Here is a 24,043-nt window from a genome sequence, read left to right as displayed (position 1 = left end):
ACCTATACCATTTTTTAATTAAAAAGTATCTTCCCAAGTCTGCTTTAACTAGTCCTTTGACAAAAGAAGACTTCCACCAATAAATTCATGTTGGTCACCAAAACCACCCTGTCTGTTTGCATAGGCAACGCATAATACTATTGGCACTGCTCCTATGAAATGGATGGGCACCTAGAGAAGCCACATTATACTCTGTGCTGTAGAAATGTTTTTCAGCTCAAACAGCTTGTGAGGGGAGAACTTTGAAAGATTGTAATTCCGCGTAACTGAAATACTGAAATAGCTGAGCAATTTTTGTCAATATGTTATTTTTTTTATGAAACTCAGAAAGAAATAAGGATTTGCTCACTGCCAATCTGTTTGACCAATAAAATCAACAGCTACATGTATCACTGCATCAGCACTACACAGGCCCATTGAAGAAAAGTCAGCAACATGTACAGCAGTGGTGACCCATGCAGGTAAGTGCGGTGCGGGGCGGGGGGGTGTAAGTGACAAATGACGGAATAGTGAAAATAAAATAAATAAATTAATAAAACCACTTACCTTGCGCTCGCCGCATGGCTGAGTCGGCGATGCGGTAAGCGCATGGTAAGTGGTTTTATTTATTTATTTTATTTTCACTATTTCGTGTTTGTCACTAGCCCACCCCACCCCCGCCACACCCCTGCCCCCTACGCTTAACTGGCTGTGTTGCCACTGATGTACAATTTTTGTCACAAGCACCAGAAACATGGACAAAAACAGCCTATAATAAATTAACTATTTAGTCTATTTAAACCTCTGAGTTCACAGACATAAAATAACGTCAAAAATATTAAATATGGTTTAATTGTTTCTTTACTTGTGCATTGTGTCCTTTGTAATGAATAGTACGATAGATTCTGCTTACTTTCTTGTAATAAACACAGGCAATCATGCAAACTGTTAGGAGTTCAATGGCTAGTCAGCAGAAGAGGCGAGAGTCAGCTTTTAAGGCCCTTTGCGAGAGTGGATGCTGTGGAGAAAGTAGTTGCCAGAAAGGCAGACGCTGGATTGCTGACCACCACAGAGAAGGGACTTCTGGGCTACCAGGCACTTGCAGGTAATTGGGGTAGAGTAGTATAAAGCATCTGCGCATTAGGACCCGATTGCATATAAATGCTTCATCTATCCTCGACAAGCTGCTATTACCTGGACTTACATGCCAGCTTGCCCAGGAGAGCCTCACCGGGATCCAGATTGAAGTCCGCTCTCACGACCCTAACACCCGCTCAGGATTTGTGAAACCGTGTTTCCTTGGGAGTCTGGAGTATATGCAGCCAGTAGTATAAAAGCTCACAACAGTAAATCATCCAGTACCATCTGAACAGGCATGGAATAACTGAAGGCATCTGTGACGTACTGCTGGCCAGTGGAGGACTCTAATTTAGTCCATTACTGCAGGTCCGACTTGTGATATACTACCGCAACTTCTTGGCAACTCACAATGACAATAACCAGGTCTATCCCAGCAGATGTCTCCACCACTTCTCACTCCAAACTATGCCTGCTCAGGAACATTAACTTTAAACAAAATATTGCAGAATCGACAACCCAGTGCGGTAATCAGTTAAGTGGACTATGAATATAAGAAATATAAAAAACGGAACTGCAGAGCTTTATCGGAATTGTCTTCTGCATAGTTCATTTTTAAGGTGTAAATGATATGGTTACACATCTTATTTTCAGAAAACTTTTGTCGAAGATATTTATTTCAATCCTTTATGTCAAGAGGCAATATTTCCAATAAGCATCTTTTACTATATCAGACAGTTACTTTGGCTGCTTTTAATTCACTTAACCCTCACCCATCTCTGCAGCCTAAAAATGCCTTTCCACGTATTAACTACATCCATTTCTGACCTCTAAACTCCACCGATCCCCTAACAATAAAAGTCCTTTCAAACCCTAAAATCCACCCATCCCTGAAGCCTAAATGCCAATCAACCTTAAACTCTACCCATCTCTGACCCCCAAAATCTACTCATCCCTAAACTCTTCAAGCTCTTTATATACTAAACTCTACCCATTTCTTATCCTAAAATCCCCTCACTATCCCTAAACTCTACCCTTTCCTGAACCATAAAAACCCCTATAAACGCCTAAACCCCACCAATCCCTGATCCCTTAAATTACTGAACCACCCCTAAACTACATTCATCCCTAAAAAACACCAAAAAACCTCTCATGACCTCTAAAGCCCGTCAAAACCAGGGTTGGGCAGAACTCATGGAGTCTTACTCCATGTAATTCTGTGAAGTTACTTACAAACTCAGCGAGATTCCATAGAATTCCACAACTGGGCGGAAAATGTGCAACTTGCACTGCAATTTAGGTCTGGTAGCGTTTGCAGCACTGAAAATGAGCATGAACTGCACCATGCATTGTGCAAGAGCATGCAGCCATTCAAGTTGTTTTTGCTGCTGCTCGAGTAGAAACCTACTTGAGCTGCAGCAAATCTACCTGAATGGCAGCGCTCTGACCGTGAACGCTTGAGTACACCTGTGTTAGAAAATTCAAGCTAGGGGATGCCAAATCTTGCTCACGCTCACCAGCTCACATATTCCAGAGCCTTGCTGGAGAAATATTCCACCACGGGGCGATTGACATAATTTGGCTAGAACTCCACACTAAAAAGTAATGTGGAGTGGCCAAAATGTCAACAATTCTTCAGGCGTAATGAAATGTTTCGCCGAACCCTACTCAACACCCCTGAAGTCTCTCATCCCTAAAACCTAAAAACCCTCTCTACATATAAACTCCATCCATCCCTGCAACCTGAAAACCTCACGAGTAAAATCTTTGAGTAAAATCTTTACCACTCAAAACATCCCAACGCCTGATCCCTGTAAAACCCTCACCACCCCTAAATTCCACACATCCCTGAAACTAAACCACCAGACACTCTGTTCATCACCACCCCCTTTTCTGAATCGTTGAAACTAAACCACCTTCATTGTCCGTAAACAACACCCATCGCTCAACCCAAAAAATACCCTTACTACCCCTAATCTTCTCTCAGTTGTGTGATATTGGGCATTTCCTTAAAATTGTCTTTCCTTTCATTTTCGATCTGTATTTCTATACCATTGTCTTTCCTTATTTGTCATTTTTCATGATTTGGTTTCATTCAGTGTGGTTTCTCAGTTTTTGTTTTTACATTCATTCACATATATCCAAATAGAAAATCCTTCCAATCACACATCCTACACAGCGTAGTGTGTTACCCACGTAGGCAAGCACTTCAGCACCCGACGTAGGGGTAGTAAGTGTTGCATAAATGTTGTAATACAATATTGCACATGTAATGAGAGTGCTGTAGCAAATATAAACCTACGAGGGCTTGAATAAAAACTGTAAAGCCCAATTATTCAGCTCCACTCAAAATGCAAAGCAGTAAACACCATATTTTGACTCAGATAGATCTTTTACTGGAATGCCGATGAGTAAATTGTGTGACCTCCGACTGACAGTGGCAGTAAGTTGAAAAATAGGATGTGAAGAACTGCTAAGTGTTTCTATCACGAACATTACAGTTAAATCATGGTATTTTGCAGTTTTTTTTTTCTGTGTGAGTTTTCATATTAAACATCGATACATTCCTAACGCTTTGAAGTTGCTTTTAGAAAAGTAAATATCACCAATAGCCATAGGGTTTTACAGTAGCTGTGACAAATACTTTACTGTTAACCTTCAAGGAAAACATTTTCAGTGCCATGACGTACCCGCCAGGAAATGCCACCAGGTGGTAAGGAAAAGTCAAGGGCATAAGTTTATGAAAAGAAGAAAACTCCACGAAGTGAAGGTGCGTGACTTCGCTCGAATGACAAAAACTTCACGCAACCCTAGACAACTGATTCTGGAAGGCTCTAAAAATACCTGCTAGGTGAGGGTAGTAAGCAAAAAATAGACTCTGCATAAAACAATATGTATGAGAAGAGAAGGGTTCAAATTAACACTTCCTGGCCAAAAAAATGACCCCACAGAGAAAATCCAGTTTTTCTCCAGTTCAAAAATGCTTGATATTAATAGTGGTCAGCACGTGACATGACTGAAAAAAAGGGAGTCACATTGCGAAGCTATTTCACATCGTTTGTGTGTCTTTTTTAGGTCGAGCCTAGAGTCAGCGTGCAAGCACTGTTCTGGTGAAGATCTGCTATAGTTCAGTACATGAGGGAAGCCATGCCCACTCCACTATTCTTCATTGGCTTTTGTCTTTCTCCTTCGTAAACGCTGCCTTCGGATTAGTTTATACGCTTGATAGTCCCTCCTTATTATGGCCATGTCATCATTTATACCATCCCATGGCTACTGGCCCCTTTACATTGAGTGTTGCATGGTACAAGTTATTTAGACTGTGAGCACTATTTTCTTTAATGAAGTTCTCCTACTGCCTTTTCTACTCCCCCCTCCCTCCCATTGTCTGTGCCTTCTCCCCTCCTCCCCGCCCACACTCCCGTTGTCTGTGCCTTTTTCCCCCTTTCTGCACCCTCCGCCTGCCTCCTCTCCTGTTGTCCATGCCTTCTCCCATTACCCCCGCCCGCAGTTCCTTTGTCCGTGCCTTCTCCCCCCTCACTCCCGTTGTACGTGCCTCACGTTGTCCGTGATGACTAGCATTTGCAATGCAATAGGTCTCGCGTAAATGCTTAATAATTGGATGGTATATCATACGATGCGCATTTGAAATAAAATCTTCTCCTCTGTAGTCGGTGACTGTCCAAATTGCAGTTCAGAATGGGACTGTCTACATATGTTCTAGCCTTGTAGTACTTTAACAACGTTTTGAAACAACGTGTTAAAAATTGCGAGCATATGGTTCAGGGACCATCCCAACTTCCCTATAAATAGCTCTTTTGGGTTTGGCAGATGTTGTGCTGCCACAATAATGAAGCTTCTGGCGGCTCCTACCAGCAACTTTCTCCTTGTCCTTCATTACCACTGGCACCCTTACAGAGCCTCTGGACCTATCCATATAATGACCATTGCAGCAGACATGGGTGCTGTGTGAATTGAGAAGCACTCGTTTCTGGGCTTTCAGAACGAATGTGTATACAAAGCCCCTCATCTTTCAGGTAACTGACATTTTCTGAAGGGAACAGTATGTTCTCTCCCTGGGCCAGGCTTGGTGTTAGGCGCAGGTGCGCTAGTGTTTCACTTCTTGCTTCCCTGTTGTTCCTGAGCCACTGTCCTGAGTATAGGTTGGTCTGTGATGCTGGCAACTTGGCAGGCCATCAACAGACCTGAGGACTAGGAAGAATCAATCGTAGACCCTGGGACATGATACAGGGCAGTGTCTCCCACGGAACACCAAACAAGGTAAGTCCCATATCATGGCTGGTGTCTCACCATATGCTGCAAGGTCAGATAGTAAATCAAAGAGGAATTAGCTCATCAGAATGTCCTGAGCCGTATCTCCTTTCATACATGTTATCCAGCTCTATTCACATGTGTTCTTAATCTTTTTTGCCTGCTCCTATACCTGTTTATTCTCCTACCTAGCTACACAGTGTATATATTTGCCTCTATTCTGATGCCACTTCCAATTTTCATGCTTGCCTGCTCCTTCCTTGTCTCTATCAGCGTCTGCCTCAGTTTACTTTCCTGCTTCTCTTCTTATGACACATGCATTCCCAGTAGAGAAGATACCTTTCGCACCACCACCATGCCATCAAGTCTTTTTATAGTCACTGATCCCATTAGTTTCTCGTAACCTGTAGTCTAGTGCCACCTAACTGGCTGCTGATTCATCGGTCTGTGGGCTCCTATGCCCTTTCCAGAAAATTGGACCTTCCAGATAATTCATCACTGCCTTGTCCAGTGTTCTGAACTCTCTGTCAACACTCTCACTGGCTCATCACAGAGCTCTTTGATTCCATCACTGTCCTGTGCAGTGTGCTGAACTCTCTAATGTCTTGTTCACTTGCTCATATTCATGCGATTTCTTCTTTGGGGTGGCTAGGGCTTTTCTCTGAGGGGTCCTTTGAGAAGAAAACAACATTGAGAAAAGCATCCACATATCGCCCCCTAAGGATGTAAACATACCATTTAGCAAGGATTCAGGCAGTGATGGGAGGCAAGGTTGGAGTGCTCAATATTTGTCCTAGTTTCTGTCTTCTCTCTCCAGAAATGACCAATTTTGATTTTTTGAGGCATGGGGATTTTAATACAAAGTGATGTTTAAACATATGCATTAGCGTCTACTTTGGTTCTTAAGTCTGAGTTAGGTGTTATTTTGCAGCTTTCTTTCACCCCTTGTGAATAAATTAAGATGCAACCTTCATGGAGCTTTCTTTGAAAATAAAAACAGTTTGCTGCCTAGTGATTATAAACGCCATTTCGGTTGTTTCGTGGTAGTGAGTGAACACATGTGAGGGTCATGTATGGACTGCTATTACTTGGTATACTGTAAGTGAATCCATATGTGTGTGCGTGTGTAAGGAAGGGTCTTGTGTAAGCTACTGTGATTTGGTACTTGCTGAAACACTGAGGGGCGAATTCGAGCCATTGGCATTGTAAATGACAATGCCTTTCATTTGTTTGTTTTTTAAAATAAATAAAAGGCATTGTCATTTACAATGCCAATAGCCTAAACTTGCGTAAATGCGGGACCTATTGCATTGCAAATGCTTGTTTTTTTGCTCTGAAATTAAACTTCCTGAATAATTCAATCAGGATGTGTCTAAGTTTTTCCTGGACCTGGCACCACCACCTCAAAGGCATCTCCACTCATTGCTTTTATTCCACTATCTTTTCCGACAAACCAGGCCGCCCTAAAGGTGTGCTCAGCGGTTTCCTGGGACATGAATTCTGGAGCGCCCTGAAGCCTGCAAGCCCCTTTCAATACAATAGACCTTGTTCGTTTTCTCTCTTAATGGAGACGGTCTGCACCCGTGGCGGTGTCACTCTTCGGAGCAGGCTGGAGAATCACTTCTAGCAAATCCCAAAAAATCATTTCAAGAGTCGCCGAAGCCCAGCGTTTGTATGCAGTCGGATGTTTGTTATTTCAGAGACGAGGCCGATAGCTACAAGATATCTTATTGAGTTAATATGCGTCCAGTCACGCCTGCTCCCGGCGTCTGTGGGTTAAAGAGAGTGATAAGGAAGTTAAATGGGCTGACAGCCCCGCGGGCGGTACTGCTAAGTTGTAGACGCCGGAGACCTCAGCAGCCAGCCCTCTGTATCCACTGGAACACATCCTCACACAAAGTGCGGCCCTTCATTGCCAGCGACCAGCACAGTAAAGTGGGTTTTTCGAGACCAAGGAAGCATTTTCGCTTTTTGCTACTGTGTATCTCTTTTTATATACTGACGAAGGCCAGGCAGCTCCCCTCTTCCACTACTCTTTATCAAGCCCTTTTGAAAGACAAAATATTACCTTACCTATCACCTTAGCATCCTCTGCGTGGTTATAAAAAAACAACCCTGATATTTCGTAGCAGCCCATAAAGAAGTTGGATTTTTATACTGGAAAGAAGGAACAACACACATAGCGCAAGGCAAGCTAGGAAACCACATCCATCGATTTTTCTATTGATTACTCAAGAACAACTCCCAGCACAGCCTCCATTTTCCCTTGAGAAACAGGTGATTGACAGCATCAAACATGCTGAGAAGTACACAGAGTCGTAATATAAGCTAAAAAATGAGTCATTGAAAGGAAAAAAGTCCTAAATCCAAGGGGTGGTTGCAGAAAAAGGCAAATAGCTACACCCCCTTCCAGCTTCTAGGTAAATAGAGACCAATTAATCCCTATATGAGCTTCTCAGATTAGTTTTTAGAGCAAGGACAATTCACCAACTCTACAATGGCACCTATCTGTTCTAAGCCCCCTCTGGATGTACCAATAACCCTGTCAGTCCCTTTCCTAGCATGAACCATTTCCACAGAGAACCCTGTACTCGTCTGCCCCCCTTGGGGTGATTAACAAAAGCCTACTCGTAGATACATCCAGAATGCGAAACGTTATCAATCTGGCCAAGCAGATTGTGTTCCACTTTGCCTCCTTTGTCAGGAGGACTCTGTCCCTTTCTAAGGGCCAGTTCTAACAACTGGACACATGGGTTGTGACAAACTGTACCAGTTTACAGGCTATTCACGCAAAGTGAGTGCACCATGCCAGTGCTCCCGGTAGGCCTCAAATCCAGTATGTGAGCTGGCAAGTTATCACCTGGATGTTACTGGGGGCCTACCTGAAGACAGTCCAAGCCCTTTCAACTCACTAAGTTCTGGGGGAACCACAGGCCCCAATATCCCTTCTTTCAGGCCAGAGTCACACATAAGCCCAAGACTCCCTTCACTCCTTTCAGTAGGGGTACACACATTGGAGCTTTAAAGGTTTCCTGGTTTTCTGTGCAGATAACGCACAATATTTGTTTCCCTGGGAAAACTCTCTAATCCCTGAGCCACTCACCAAAGCACCTTCTTGAAGTTCCACGGGACTCCCGGTGCACTCAGATTGGGAAGCTACAACTGCACATTGCAGAAACCCTCCCGCCGGTTGAATCTCTACCATCTCATGGGAGATGTTGCGAGAGTGGCTTTTAAGGTCATGGTCCCTACCTTGTGAGTGAACACTAGTCTGGCAGCCAAGTTCTGGACACTCAGACACCAATAAGAATGGCACACTATTCTGTGCTATGCAGGGATCTGTCCGGTCCAGGTCTCCTGATGCCTGTCTCTCCCACATTGAAGTCAGCTCCTCCAGAATATAAGTTATGTTATGTTATGTTATGTTATTAGATTGTTAAGCGCAACAGCTGCCCCAGCAAAGGTGCGTCCTGGCACTGCCAGATAAAGAAACAAAAGCGGAGGTCATCCAGAAAACTTCAAGGGGGAAGACTATGGTGATGGAAACAGAAAGGTTTTAATGGCCTTCCGGAAGTCTAGCATATTCTCAATGCCACGGATATAGGTTGGTAGAGAGTTCCATAATTTAGCTGGCAACACCTGGAAAGAACGGCCACCCATGCGGCATAGTTTGAAGCGCGGCACCTTCGCCAAATGTTGCCCCAGCGAGCGCAGACTGCGCTGCGGGACATACCAGGTCAACAGAGGGTGTAATAAGGCTGGGCTCTCAGTCTTAAGAATCTTAAAGGCCATCACCAGGGCTTTAAACTGGATCCGAGAGGAGATCGGTAACCAGTGTAGTTTTTTCATTTTAGCTCTAACAGAGCACCAACGAGTGAGCCCTATCAGTGTTCTCGCGGCCATATTTTGAACTCTTTGCAGTGGTAGGATCTCAGATTTATTAGCACCCAGAAACAACACGCTGGCATAATCCAAGCGTGAGGATATCAAGGCTTGCATGATTATCTACCGCACCGTTGGTTCAAAATATTTGAGGATGGGTTTAAGGCCTCTCAGCAGACCCACGCAGGTAGCTGCCACTCTCTTAGTATGGGTATGGAAGGTTAGTGAAGAGTCTATCCAGACTCCCAAGTTCTTAACAAGAGTCGTTGGTACTGGCATTTCGCCCAGTGATGCCGGCCACCAGTGCTCAGTCCAGAGGGCGGTGTTCCTCCCTGCCAGCAAAACCTCGGTTTTGCTGGCAGTGCACCTCAGCAGTGCCAGTTTGAGGGCATCTTCTTTCAGACCATGTAGCCCGTGCTCGATTGGTACTCACACTGTAGGTGGCACCTGTCCTTGACCCCTTTCTATCTTTTTAGGTCAATAACAAATCCCATGGTCACTTCCCAAAGAGATATGTGGTGAAGTAACCTGGATGCTGTCACCCTCTGGTTCACCTCCTTCCTGTGGTAGATCAGTACCAGGATTCAGTCTTAGGTAAAGAGGAGAATACAGCTGTTTTTCTATGGGCAACCATCTGCTTTTACTCCATGGCTATAGGGGTGGTTAATTACACACCTGGGCATTTCTCACTGTACCGATTTCTTTTTTCAGGTGCTCGTCTGGGGAGAATTTGAGCAATCATTCCACCATGTGGGTTCGACTGGCACAGGTATCACGCAGAGCCGTCATGGGGAGCCTATTCATTGAGTCCATCCAATAGCACTTGCAGGAAGTATCAAGGATGACCATCTTCTTTTGCTATCTATGCCCACTATGACACTCTCCACACTTTCCTTTTGGAAGCTATCGCCACAATTATCACACTAGCTATCCTGGTGGACATCCACAAGCGGGCGTCTTCTTGAAGCACGAATAGTCCCTCCTGTTGTTGCCTGACAGTAAAGTCACAGCATTTGCTGTAGTGGCCCACCCAGCTTTTCAGCTGCAGTGAAACAGGACTCTGCACTCTTTGGGGAGTTCAAATAATGCAGTCCTGATAGCAACAGCAGCACAACGCATTCCTCAAGAAAATGAATCTAATATTAGAATGCAGACTGGAGACCTTATGCCCTGCTTTCAATGTTAAGTGAGTTCAGTTCTTCAGCACCCGCGCCTCTGGCCTGACAGACTCCCCATCGCTACAAATTGCAGAGACACATCTGCCTCTTTTCAGACACAGAAAGAGGAAGGGGCCGGGGCGGACTGCACACAAAAGTTGAAATGCCTCTTGAACAAAAACACACAATAATAGACATTATTAAGTTGTCATCAGCTGGGAAGTATTGGGAAATAAGCCTTGTATCACAGCAGTGCAATATGTCTAACAACAAAGCTAGTGAGTTAAAGGGGTCTGGCAACACGAGGGAGGAGGGGGGCAAACACAACAGAGAGTGGAAGGAGGGTGGGTGAAATGCAATGGAGAGTGGAGGGGGAATGCAATGGTGAGCAGGGGTTAGGGAAAGCACAAGAGAAAGCTGGAGGAGGGCCGGGTCAAGGAGAGGAGCTGCATGCTTATGCACTCTCTAAGAATGCATGTCAAAAAGTACAAAAGAAAAGTACCTGAAGGAGCCTGCGGCCAGTAAAAGCTCACTGGCACGAACAAGAAACTGCACTTGGTTCCAGTTCAAAGCAGGGGCTATCACACGAAGCCCCAGAAGGAAGCAGGAGGTGCTAACCATTAAGTTGCAAGGAAACAAGAGTGTTGTGTGGGTCAACCAATGGTAAGTTATGTTACGTTAATTTCATTTATATTGCGCACATATACTCGAAGTGTCCCAGCGCAGAGCAGAGAGGGGCAGCTGTCAGAGAGTTAAGCAAAGAGATACGTTTTCAAGTTCTTCTTGTAGATCAGCGGGTTCTGAATATTCCGAAGGGCAAGTGGGAGCGCGTTCCAAGCAACAGCAGCTTTCAGCGCTAAAGAGCTGCCTCCAAGCCTCTGATGTTTGAAGCGGGGGACCAGTGCGAAGTGGGCTATCGCTGTGCAGCAGTAGCGGTCGGTGGTGGGAGTAGCTGCCGGGCTGTGACGCGGGGAGGGGGGGGGGGGGGGCAGGAGGGCGGTAGTAATCTATGGATTACGGACGATTAAAGGTAAGTAAACATATAAATAAATAAAACTAATTTTGTTGCGTGCACTGCATTGCATTTGCGGAAGCAGTGCGGGCAAAGAAATTCACAGGATGTAACCTTTTTTTCACCCTTAGATCATTTATGTCTCCATCAATGTGTTCTGCCATCTTTGAACTCTGGGAAATGCTACTCTTGATTGCATCAATCGCTCTCTTCTTGGAAGTTGTATTCTCAAATATGGACAACTGTAATGGAATCTTTTTGGGTCTCCACTGAAGATGATAATCTACTTGTTCCATTAGGCAGATGTCTTTTCCTTATGTAAGCGGAACCAACTTTAGACCAATTGCTCCTCTTTGTTTACCAACTTTTGGCCTAAATCCCTCTTCCTTGTTGCAACTGGCCCCACCCAACTATCTTGCAAGGGTTTAAAAATACGCTATGAGCAATTGAGATGTGCACGAAGTTACAACAATTAAATAAGAAAAAAATAAGAGGTATTTTTAGCATTGTGATTCCGAATAGTCTAGACAAAAGCTCAAGAGCCAGGCTTCAGGAATAATTAGCAATGTTACACACTTCCTAGCTTTTGGAACAACTTAACGTTGCAGTGTTGGCAGTTGGGGACAGCTATTACATGGGAAAATAGAACAATATAATCTGTTATTGTTTGCAGTTCGACACTCCACATCATTAGCTTAGTAATCGATGTATCCTAATGTTGTGGGAGTTTGTAGTTGACCCCGAATCAACTCAGAAACCTTTGAGATGTCCAGCTATAGACACCTGATAGCATAGTCAAAGAGTGTTATATGCCCATAAGTGCATTATCAAAAGTAAGACACAGGTATTCTGGAGAATGAAAAGTGGATGTACCGGCCACATAAAGGTCAAAGCCCTGCAGACTTCCAGTGAATGAAAAGTTATCTCTTCATAGAGTGATGATTTTGGCGAAAAGCAAGGATGATATTGTTTTGCCAGCATAACATTCATGTTGTTTTAAGCTGCAAAACAGTCCAGGCTGGAGGAGACTTTATCTGTAATGAAATTTGAAATCATGCACAGTGAAGGAGAACCCCCAACTCACCATTCCATGTTTATGAACCGTACTGTCACCAAAAAGAGAACTTTGGGTGAGAGAAACTATAAAGAACCCTCTTCTACAGCTCAGAAGGTGTATTCTGTTGAATATGATGGACCAAAAGAACTTTCCACAAAGAACATAAAGAATGCACTACTAGGTGCCTTCATTCAATACTTTTCTTACTTCTAGATGCGGAGACCTATTTGAACACTCCCTGTAGGATTGTATGATTGTTCAATACACGGAAGGTGTTATAGGTCTTTCATGCAGTCCAGACACATTAGGGGAATCTCAAAAGTATTCCACAACCAAGGCTGGAGTGACAGGATAGATAGAGGGATACAAAAGATGTGAAAAGTACCCATCAGCCCACTCAGTAGTGGAGGCTCGTCATTTGGGATTTTCAAATGTAGAGAGTTGGTGTCCAACCAGCACTACCTTCAGTGAATACTGAGGCTAGCATAGGACCCAAAGGTTGAGCCTTCAACCTGAACAAATGACAGCACAAGTGGCTGAAAAGGGCTTAGTTGCAGTGCTCAAAGATGTGAAAAAAGGAAGATGATCCAAGTGATTGTAAAAATACCTAGCTTGACGTCAACAAGAAAACTTTATTGGGTGTGCCCGTCAAGATGGTATGGTTAAAAACAGAGTGACAATAGCAAGAAAGATGATTAGCTATTTACCCGAGATGTTACTGAGTGGGCTGATGGGTACTTTTCACATCTTTTGTATCCCTCTATCTATCCTGTCACTCCAGCCTTGGTTGTGGAATACTTTTGAGATTCCCCTAATGTGTCTGGACTGCATGAAAGACCTATAACACCTTCTGTGTATTGAATATGTATAGTTGGGGGACAAGGTGCATGTAGGTCTATAACAATAATTCCCCTTGGGCCCTACTCTACTCTGTAGTTTTGTGTAGGATTGTATGATTGCCCTTGGCTATTTGAAGAACAGAGACCAATAAGAATAGTGATGATATTTCCCACCAAAAACGGTGCATGGCCACGTAAAATCCTTTTACCTGAGTGGAGTCGATCCAGGTCCCGGAAAAGCTGAGAGGCTTGGAGTCAGCCCTAGTAACAACTCAAAAGAAACGAGCCTCGAACACTCATGCGCATTCATTTTCCGAATTTCTATTATCCATCTGCAAAGAAGTGACATCACTGAAATTCCCATCATCCATCTGCACAGGAGTACCATCACTGGATTTCCCATCTGCACAGGAAGTGATATCACTTCTCTCCACGACCTACTTAATGGCAGCCGCAGCACCAAAGGTAAGGCTGTTTGTGCCCTTGGACAATGCTCAGTGCCAGGAACCCTGGCCCTCCCACCCTTCAGTAGCTACCCTGATGTGATGATTTGCATCCTCAACCCCAACCAGCTCTCCACATGCAGCTGCCTCAATGCACCACACAACACTGAGGGAGCGTTCTCCTGCGCTTCCTGCAAATATTCATGCAATTACCCACACCCAACTCTCATCACACCAACACCAACAGCAGCCCAATGCCCACTCTGCCCCTTACGCACACACTCCTGCAACCACCCATGCAGCCCTCTGCACTAGCATGCAGGCTTCTCAACACCTGCTCACTCACCAAACATGTCACAGACATCTTGGACCTGCTGCACAATAATGCCCTGTACCTATTTTTTCTCATAGAAAACTGGCTGAACTCTGCAACGGCATTTGACCACACCACAGCTATCCCACCTGGCTACAAGATCACTAGGCAAGACTGACTTCACAAGGTTGGAGGCGGAATTGTCCTCATTTACAAGGATGCCATAATCTCCATGGACTAGTAATACTCCAAAATGGAACATCTGTCATTCAAGCTCCATGTCACAGCCAACTTCAGCATAGGAAGCACTCTCAGCTACATGCCTCCAGGATTGTGCACCAACTTCAAAGATACCATCAGGGAATTTGTTGCACCACTAGCCCTCAATGCTAGCAATTAAATCCTACTTGGAGACATGAGCTTCCACCTGAAACACCATGCCGTCCCCAACTCAAAAGCATGTATCAAAGACTTTGGAAGCCTGGGCTTCGGCTAATGTGTATGGTAACTTACCCACATTGTCTGACACTTCCTGGACCATAATTCACCATGGTTGACAACATCCAAGCCAACATGCCACACCAGTCTCCTGGACAGACCACACCCTCATCAGGTTCAGCATCACCGTCTTGGTCTAATGCATGCACATCGCCACCAGATCAGCCTGCCAAGTAGAACAGCACCACCGTCAAGGACAAGAACACCTCTGTCAACATCCACAGACCCAAATAGAGCAACAGCATCCCCAAACCATCCAAAAATGTCAAAAGGTGGATCACCTTCTGTGCCCACTACCTGGCTCCCCTAAAACCCAGCAATACAACAAGATCTAGACTCCCGGCCGTCAGTACACAGAGGAACTCAGATTGATGAAACACCACTGCTGTGCCAACAACTGGAGCACAAATGGAGAACGAGTCAGGACAATACAGACTTACCACATTCAAATCTGCTTTGAGACTCTACCACCAAATAATCTGGACCACCAAACCACCACTCTGGTGGACCACTTCAATGCCATCACCAACAAAAGCAAAGAAATCTTCTCCATTTATGGAGGATTTCAACTCACCTTTGATCCGCCACCTCCAACCAGGACCACTGCAACGATCTCTATCAATTCTTAAGCAGCAAAATAACTACCATTGACAGCAACTTCAACACAAACCAGACCCGGCAGATCTTATTTAACGCCTCCTGATCTTATGCCAAGAAACAGTGTTAATTGTATGGCCTGTCATCACCCCAGAAGAAACTACTGCCATCATGAAGTCCATCCATTCAGGGGACCCATAGGGCCTATGACCCCAAGTCTACTTAAGACAACTTCAACCCATAAGTGTCATACTCACGCCAATTGTGAACGCCCCCACTTCTTCTGTGACCTTCAAAGATGCTTGGAAACAAGCAACTGTACTCCGGTTGCTAAAGAGACCCTCCATGGACCTTTCCGAACTTGCCAACTTCATACCGATCTTACTACTGCATTCCCTGGTCAAGGTCTTAGAGAAATTATCAACAGACATTTAACTTAATATTTCAATGACACCAACTCCTCGACCCTGCTTAGTCTGGTTTTGAAACCCACCATGGAAACTGCCTTCATCGTCGCCATGTGTGACATCCTTATGTCTGTGAATGGAGGAGATTCAGCCGCCCTCACCCTCTTGGACCTCTCAACAGCATTTGGTCTCCCACCCCATCCCCATCCAATGCCTAGATCACATTGGCCAGTCAGCCACGCACCATATACACATCGGATGCCTGCGACCTCATCTACAAGGATCCTCCCTGAGCCTGATCCTCCTCAATGCATATATGACCCCTCTAATCAGCATTATTCACTCTCACAACTCATTCTCTCCCTCATAGACAAATCACCCAGTACCCAGATCAATTTAAATACCTATATAGATGAAATCTCAAACTGGATGAAGTTGAACTATCTAAATCTGAACACCGACAAGAACGAAATCATGATATTTGGGAACAGCACTTCATTGTGGGACTCCACCTGGTAGCCAGCAGAGCTAGGACCGACACTCACCCCCTCCAAGACAAGATCCTCGGGATCATCATCAACAGCAAATTTGACATAACTGCCTCATACTTCCAAACCCTGAAGATGCTAAGGAAGATTTTCAAATGGCTTCCAATCAGAACCTGGAAACCTATCACACACGCCCCAGTGACAAGCAAGCTGGAGTAAGAACATCCTCTAAGTCAGGATCAGCAAAAGACTCATCTAAAGGCACTAGACAATTCAGAACTTGGAAGTCAGAGCCTCTCTCAACCTCCCACATCAAACTAAGATCACATTAAACTTTACACATTTAATTTATTGAAATAAGGGTCGGAGGAACAAATGGAACACCCTCCAAATGGTGAGAGGAAACAAACAAGCACTACAGAGCCTACTCGACTCTTAGGGAGAATAGAACCACATCATTCAATTGCAATGCAGATGTGAAATCGCTGGGCAGAACAGGCAAAGTCAATTATTGTATTGTATGGAGGATGGCACGTTTTGGCTGCCATGAAAACCCTAAACATACAGCAATTCTGAAGTCCTTTTAAAAGAGTGATGACAGGTATGCCTGCAATAAATATGTATTACTCTATGGAAAATGATCTTTCCATGTCTTTACAGATGAGACTGCCTATCTGATCGAACACTTGATCTGCAAATTAGCAGAGATCGCTTCCAATTCAGATTAAAATCATGGCGCAATAACATCTTGCACAAAAGTCAGCATTAGAAGCAAATTAAAAATAATAATGATCAGAAATAATCTAGTCAATTGTGTATGGGAAAAATGATGCCTCTTACTAGTGATGTACTCTCATAAACAGAACAAATACCACAATGACGATTTTGTATGGTTATAAAAATATGAAAAAAAAACAGGATTAAAAGAGGGGAATGCTGAAAACTTGCTTAAAACCTCAGGAATATCTAATGGATAAAGGGAATTAAAATGTGTAGACTGACACCTAATGATGCCTGAAAGTCTCCTGGCTGAATCTAAGGAAGGGTAGCCAAAAATGCTGCAATATTGAAAAGCTAGCACAATATATCTTGTTCACAGTTTGAAATGCCAGAAGGGGACAGAGCTTCCCTTCAGGCTCTTGTACTTGACAATGAATGGAATACATTTCATGTCCATTTTCATCCCCAGCACTCAAAGGCCCTGCAGTCTTCTTCAGCAGCCACACAAAATGTGATCGGAAGAATGGCTGCAAATAGTCTGACACGATGGTAAATGCTCCGAGTAGCATTCCAACCATCAATTATTTCCCTCCGTGCACCTCTGTATGGACGACTGCATTATGCAAATCAGAACGGCCTATGCTCCTCATGCCCCTGCCCCCCGACTCCCCCCCCAGCCCCAGTAGTGAACAGAACCAACCCCAGACCACTTCCGGTCTACTTAGGCCTCATCAGTAAGGTGTTGTTTTAATTCAGTGATACAGCCAGAAAGGGACCTTGCTCAAAAACTTTGTGCCATTGTTAATCCTTTATCCAAGGAGTCCTGGAGCAGTGGGGAATCAAACTACACAGGGCTGATAACAAGACAGGAAGTCCTTAAGGGCCCATCAGAGTTCATAGAGAACAGGAGGGATGTGCTCTTTTTATATCATAAAGAATAGACAGGTGTCTAGAGATGATTGCGTATGCAGGCAGTAGCGGGCAGCACATATCTCTAGCTTCCTTGAGTGCAGCCTCTCTCATGGGGGAGGGCAAAGTGCTTGTGCATTGCCTGCTGCATCCTGCTGAGGCTGCACTTGCTTTTTCTCAACTGCCCCTATGATTGTAAACTCTCAGAGGAGAACATAAACGAAAAAGATGTGTGTGTTTCCGGCAAAAAAGGCCTGAAATATTGACGGTCTGTATTTATTACTCCCAACAATTTCACAAGCCAACAGTGGGAACGGGCATGAGGCTGTTTTGTTATCTAATGACTACTTTGCATAGGTAATTGTAGCATTCGATGTCAACAATGGAACATACTGAACGTGAAAGCTCTGCCCTCTTTAAAGCATGTCAGAGGCTTTCCTGTCTGTACAAATGCGCAAGAAAACAGCCCGTGTGTGGTATGCCGGGACACCCGCTATTAATCCAAGAATGTTCGAAAGAGACAGTGCTCAGTGCTGTCTAAATACAGGGGCCCGTCTTCAGGTGTCTTTTGTTGCTCCACTGAAAGGTGTCACAGTCCACAGACTACAGAACCATTCTTCCGGCAGGAACTGGAAACCTAACGAAAATGTCTGTGAATTTACCATTATAAACCATTCGTCATGCACAACTTGACGTTAGTTAAACATTAAATGTCTGTCGGATATAGATAAAATGGATGGACTTGATATTAAAAATGTAAACCCCAAAGCATGATGGAGCTGTAAGGCACACTGTTTCCTTTTTTTTTTCTTCAAAAAGAAAATCCCACCGAGTGATTTTCTTTTTGAAAATATAAGAAGACACTGTTCCACTCATGGAATTGTGCTCCAATTGCAAAGGAACCATTTTGTAGTTTTCCCTGCCCCTTACAGCCAGGGTTTACCTGGCGGTGACAGGCAGTGAAAACTGATTTCTAATTCCGTCCATCTAAATTAGATGATTGGAACTAGAAGTCACTCTTTGATGTCCCTTACTCCGCTTGGGTTTAATCACTGCAGAGACGGAGTAGTTTCCAGCCGTGATTAAACCAAAGGTCTGCTCACATTTAAATCAGCTTGTGAAAAAAACAGGAGTACAACCCATCAACCGCGTTGGGATTGGGGTAAGAATATGTATTAAACAAACAGTATCCCAACAGGTATCATTCAATTAGACAATTAAAAGGATATGCAAAAACATTATCAATGACAGAAAGAAGAGGCTCAATATATACGTTTTTATGTGCCATTGGCATCAAGTTCAAACAAACAAATTAGGAGAGGCAGTACTATCAGCACTGGAAGTTAAAATTACACAACCCAAGTTGTACTTGGTGCAAACAAGGTGCAAGTGATGTGCACGACAGCGACGCAAGTGACAAACGTGCTCAGCGTAAACGGCGCAAGAAATACAAGTGCACAATATTTACAGTGATAGAATACAGTGTGACTAGATCCTTAGTAGGAACTAATTGTTTTGGTTTTCTAGGGTGGTCACATTGTAGGTAGCGCCTTTTGAATGGGCTGGGGAGTCGACGATGTTTCGATCCAATCAAGTTAGGATCTTCCTCAGGACAGGGTTGTAGGATGAAGCAGTGCTGTCAGGTGTTCAGGAGTGTTCCGGGGTGTCGACTCAATCAGATGGTAAGGTGGAACTGTGACCTGGATGGCTTCTGTAGTCCCGTATAAAAATTGGTAGTCATGGACCAGGAACCAGCGGTCGAATACAATGTCGTCCGTCCGATAATTAGGGCGGTAGCACCACAAGGAGACCGCACTGGCCAAGAGTTAAATCACTGACTGAATCAAGAGCACTTCCGGGTCAGTCGGGAGCCTCGGGACTACGCCTATGAAAACCAAAACAATTAGTTCCTACTAAGGATCTAGTCACACTGTATTCTATCACTGTAAACATTGTACACTTGTATTTCTTGCGCCGTTTACGCTGAGCACGTTTGTCACTTGCGTTGCTGTCGTGCACATCACTTGCACCTTGTTTGCACCAAGTACAACTTGGGTTGTGTAATTTTAACTTTCAGTGCTGATAGTACTGCCTCTCCTAATTTGTTTGTTTGAACTTGATGCCAATGGCACATAAAAACGGATATATTGAGACTCTTCTTTCTGTCATTGATAATGTTTTTGCACATCCTTTTAATTGTCTAATTGAATGATACCTGTTGGGATACTGTTTGTTTAATACACATTTAAATCATGCAGGATGACCACTGTTTTGGTGGTATGGATGTTCCGTCAACATAGATATAAATCAGGCCCTATGTTTGTAATACTTCTCCTGATCCCACAGCATATTTAAACAAAATATCAGTCATTGGCTGTCATAAGGCACATCATAGCATACTAAATTCTTTTATGTCATGTTTCTCAATTATTAGAAGTATCAAAACTTGTTGATTGTACCGCTCAAAAAATATACAATCATAATCCTCAAGTAAACCTGAACCACACCTGCACAAAGGGGTACCATGGATATGTTTGGTCTTTTCCAATGACAGCTATTAATTTGTATTAGTAGCTGATTTAAAACAGCCTCGCTATTAAGAACCTTACAGTAACATTTGAAATAACAATCTGAAGTGACAATGGTAATATACTTTGCAGATACATGTTATCACCATTTTTTATTTAATAAGTGTTGGAAAATACCATTGCTTATGTGGTATTCCTCTAAACGTTCACCTTCTTTTGCTGAAACTGTTTATATTGGCCACAGGACTCTGCAAAGTATACTACTGCTAACCAGTGGTAAAGTGCTTGTGCTCTCCCTTCATAACCTAGTAAAAATGGCATACAGCTAATTAGCACATTTAATTCACTTGTAAGGCTCATGTACATGGAAGTACATGTATCCAGGGTCGGTAAATTAAATGATACAGTTGGGCTTCAGCACTCGTTGTGTCACCCACTAAAGTAGCATTGTATAACACGTCTCCGGGAATGCCTCTGCAGCCCGAGTGTGCAGCTTTAAAACGGCTGTTTCAACCTGGCAAAACAAATCTTTTGCATGGCATTTAAAGGAGGGTATGTATATTTAATGAATTACATGCCCTGACAGTAAAAAACCTCCAAAGACTTTTTTCACTGTGGAAAACACTGGGTTACACTATAACACCATAACAATTTATTGTGCTTACTTTCAGTTTGGAAGAATCCCTCTCTAATGCCAAGCAGGTAGTGGGTGCAGCCAAAACCACTGCACATTCTTCGGTTGTCCAGTTTCCCAGGTCCCTAATACAGCATTAATCCAGTGGCTTCAACCTGCTGGGCATGTAACTGCATTGGCAAAAAGCTTAGCACCAAATGCCTATACCCCACAGTAATATAGATAATCAACAGCCCAGTTCTTTCACTCTCGAGGGAAAAAGTGGTCACAGGGGTTCTTAAGAGGGCACACATAACGGACCTGGGCATCTGTTCAGTGAGGGTCAATTTATTGAACTCCCACAGCTCAGTGAGACATCAGCAGTTTCCCCACTGGGTGTTCTTACATCTCTCAGGCTTAGGCATAAGGCCAGTGAGCAAATGTCCTAATTCCGGAAGCAGCCCCAAGACCTCGTGCCCCTCACACATTTCATTAAGTCCCCAGAAGAACAAGGTGGGTCGCGATGCTATATAGTCTAATAAGCGATAGGCCAATGTACAGCACCACAAGCAGGCTTGGAAGGCTGGCTTAGAGATGGTCATCACTGAGACAGATTGAGTTACTGCGGTCAGCAGAAAAAACCCCAGACATAAGTTGCTTTACTACCAATTCCCTTGCAGGGCGTAACACACACCAATCAAACAACATAAAATAGATCCATGTGGCACACACCGAACAAAAGGGCGTGGGCCAGATGACATGGTTCTGTGCCCCAATACACCCATTCGGATGGGGGGGGAGGGGTGGTATTTGATCACATTTCAAAAAATGATTGTACATAGGTTAATTCCATATGCAGTAATTGATCTGCTTGGATATGTCGGACTTATTACGGCAATTGCTGGAAGATTTGCACCAATAATCCTACTTCTAGCCAAGTGACAAGCTGCAATGCATGGGCAGAGAGGTACAGTGCCTACTATATCCAACCTGTTTCATGACATGACAATGTGCAATGAATGAGCAGAAGACTATGCAGCACTGCAATCTACCCAGTCCAGGACGAAAAACATTTGCTGCCTGCTGCGCTCATTCCTAGAGAGGAGAGAGACTCCACAAGAGACAATCGCAATCACAAAAAGTGCATCCAGCTCCCATCGCCGATCGTCCACATGTATATAATTGTTACTCCACAGGACATGGTGGACACATGACAAATGGTACTAAGACTGATACTCTGATGTCTCAAAGTATCTGATATATGTACACCTGTACAAGGTGCCTGCAATATGTTGGTGTCACCTTGCCTAAACACTGAGGCTGAGCCATGCTGAATTTCCACTCTAACATGATGTTGACCAAATGTCACTTGGCACATTACTGTATCCAGATGTGAAATGCTGTCAATATACATATGACTTGCTGCTCTGCTGTTTATATGTTTCTCTTCTTTTTCAGCTATTGAAGGAAAACAATAAAAAGTTTATTTAAAAGAGTGAAACCTGACTGCTTTATGCCAAGATACCAGCAGGTTAAGCACTGGTTTATTTACTGACTTTAAAGGTCCACCTTGACAGGGATTGTGATTTTTGTTTAAGATGGGTGCCCAACCACCTAAACTAATACTATCAATTTGTTACAGTGAGGATGCAAACAAAATAGCTGCAAAAGAGAAAAGAAACTCATATCGCATCATAAAGAAAAACACTGTTTCCGGTTCTCACTTAACTTTTCCCTTCCCCTCCCATTTCCCTGGACAGCAAAATAAAAGGACACTTGGCTGTCCTATGGCAGAGACACAATCTGCAAGTATATCTGTGCAACATACCATATTCACCATCAGAAAATCATCTCCTCTTGGAATTTCCCAGAATGAATACTCATTACTATCACAGCTTGTCAGAGTTCCCACCACAGTGTCATTCTTCTCAGCGTTCTAGGGCAGCATACGTCTAGTGGGTAGCGTCATAAGTGGTTAACGATTAACAGACTTTTTCAAATGTATCCCTCGCATTTTTCATCTCATATGACAGCTCCATCCCTATTAACAGTCCACAAGCAATGGGAACATTAAGTACCACTGGACTCAATAGCCTGAATAGAGGCCGACAGCATATAGGAGAAGAGTGTTTGACCTCAAATGTTTCAATGTCTAAATCCACACGCAGTAACACTTATGTCTGTTGGAACAGAGTACCCCAGCAGGTTCAATTCAATTCAATTCAAAGGTGCTTTATTCGGTTTGTAAAGAAATACAACCATATAGCAACATACACATAAAAATGAAATTTAACACAATGCTAAATTAAGCTATCACAAAAACAATCTTACACAATAGCGCTCATGATAGAAACATTTAACAGTATCAATAGTGCATAGTCATTAGGTCATTCAAGTTTGACTAAGATTTTAACAATCCTACGACCTTTAATTATGTGCAAATATGCAATTTAAAGTGCTAAATATTGTCTCTACATTAGTATATATGCAAATTGGCAATTCTAAAGTGCATATGCAATTAGCAGCACCTAGACTGTCTATTAACTAAAAACAATGATAGATGAGACAAAGTGCAAGTGATAAGCCAATCCTACGATAAATATAATACAGTAGCAGCAATTAGTCCAACAAACATATGTGTGCAAAATACAAGTACATAATTCAGCAGCATCCAATTTAAAGTGCATAGTACATTTAGCAGCTGGAGAAATTCATATAATAATTGATTTTCTTGCAGAGATACATTTTAAAATATAAGTAGCCACATAAAAGCATACATCTGGGGACTCTAGGTTAAACACTAGTGTCATTGCTGTTTATAGATGATGCGTATTATATTTTAAAAAGATGGGTTTCAAATAATATTTCCTTAAAAAAGTATAAAAAGTACAAGACAACATAAAGTGACACGTGCTCTGTTTTGATTTGCCATCACATGGACATACACAAGTTCCAGGTTTTTTAGGCACAGGAAAAGCCACAAGGTGATGCACCCCAGCAGGTTCTATAATGACTCAAAACATACTTCCAAAACATTTCCAGCCAAGGGCATACCCGCCATAAATGGAACTCATGTTCTTTTCATTCAACTTGTCTCCAAAGTCTATCATAAATGCTGGAAACATAGTTTTATTTATTTATTTATTGCCATTTGTAAAGCGCGACAAATACCCGCAGGCGTCTTGGCGCTAGTTAATTTGCAGACTTCAGATCGATGTTAATGTGCTCAACAAGTTACCTATATTTATTGAA

General features: G+C 43.4%; 1 protein-coding gene across 1 annotated transcript in view; it reads right to left on the bottom strand.

Annotated features, from left to right (window-relative positions):
* Nucleotides 1–24,043, bottom strand: part of PPFIA4 (PPFI scaffold protein A4) — a 2,319,747-nt gene that overhangs the window by 485,291 nt on the left and 1,810,413 nt on the right. The window lies entirely within an intron of this gene.

Source organism: Lissotriton vulgaris, chromosome 5 (genome assembly GCF_964263255.1).
Source record: "Lissotriton vulgaris chromosome 5, aLisVul1.2, whole genome shotgun sequence".
NCBI classification, from domain to species: Eukaryota; Metazoa; Chordata; class Amphibia; order Caudata; family Salamandridae; genus Lissotriton; species Lissotriton vulgaris.
This window is presented reverse-complemented; position numbering and strand designations above follow the sequence as displayed.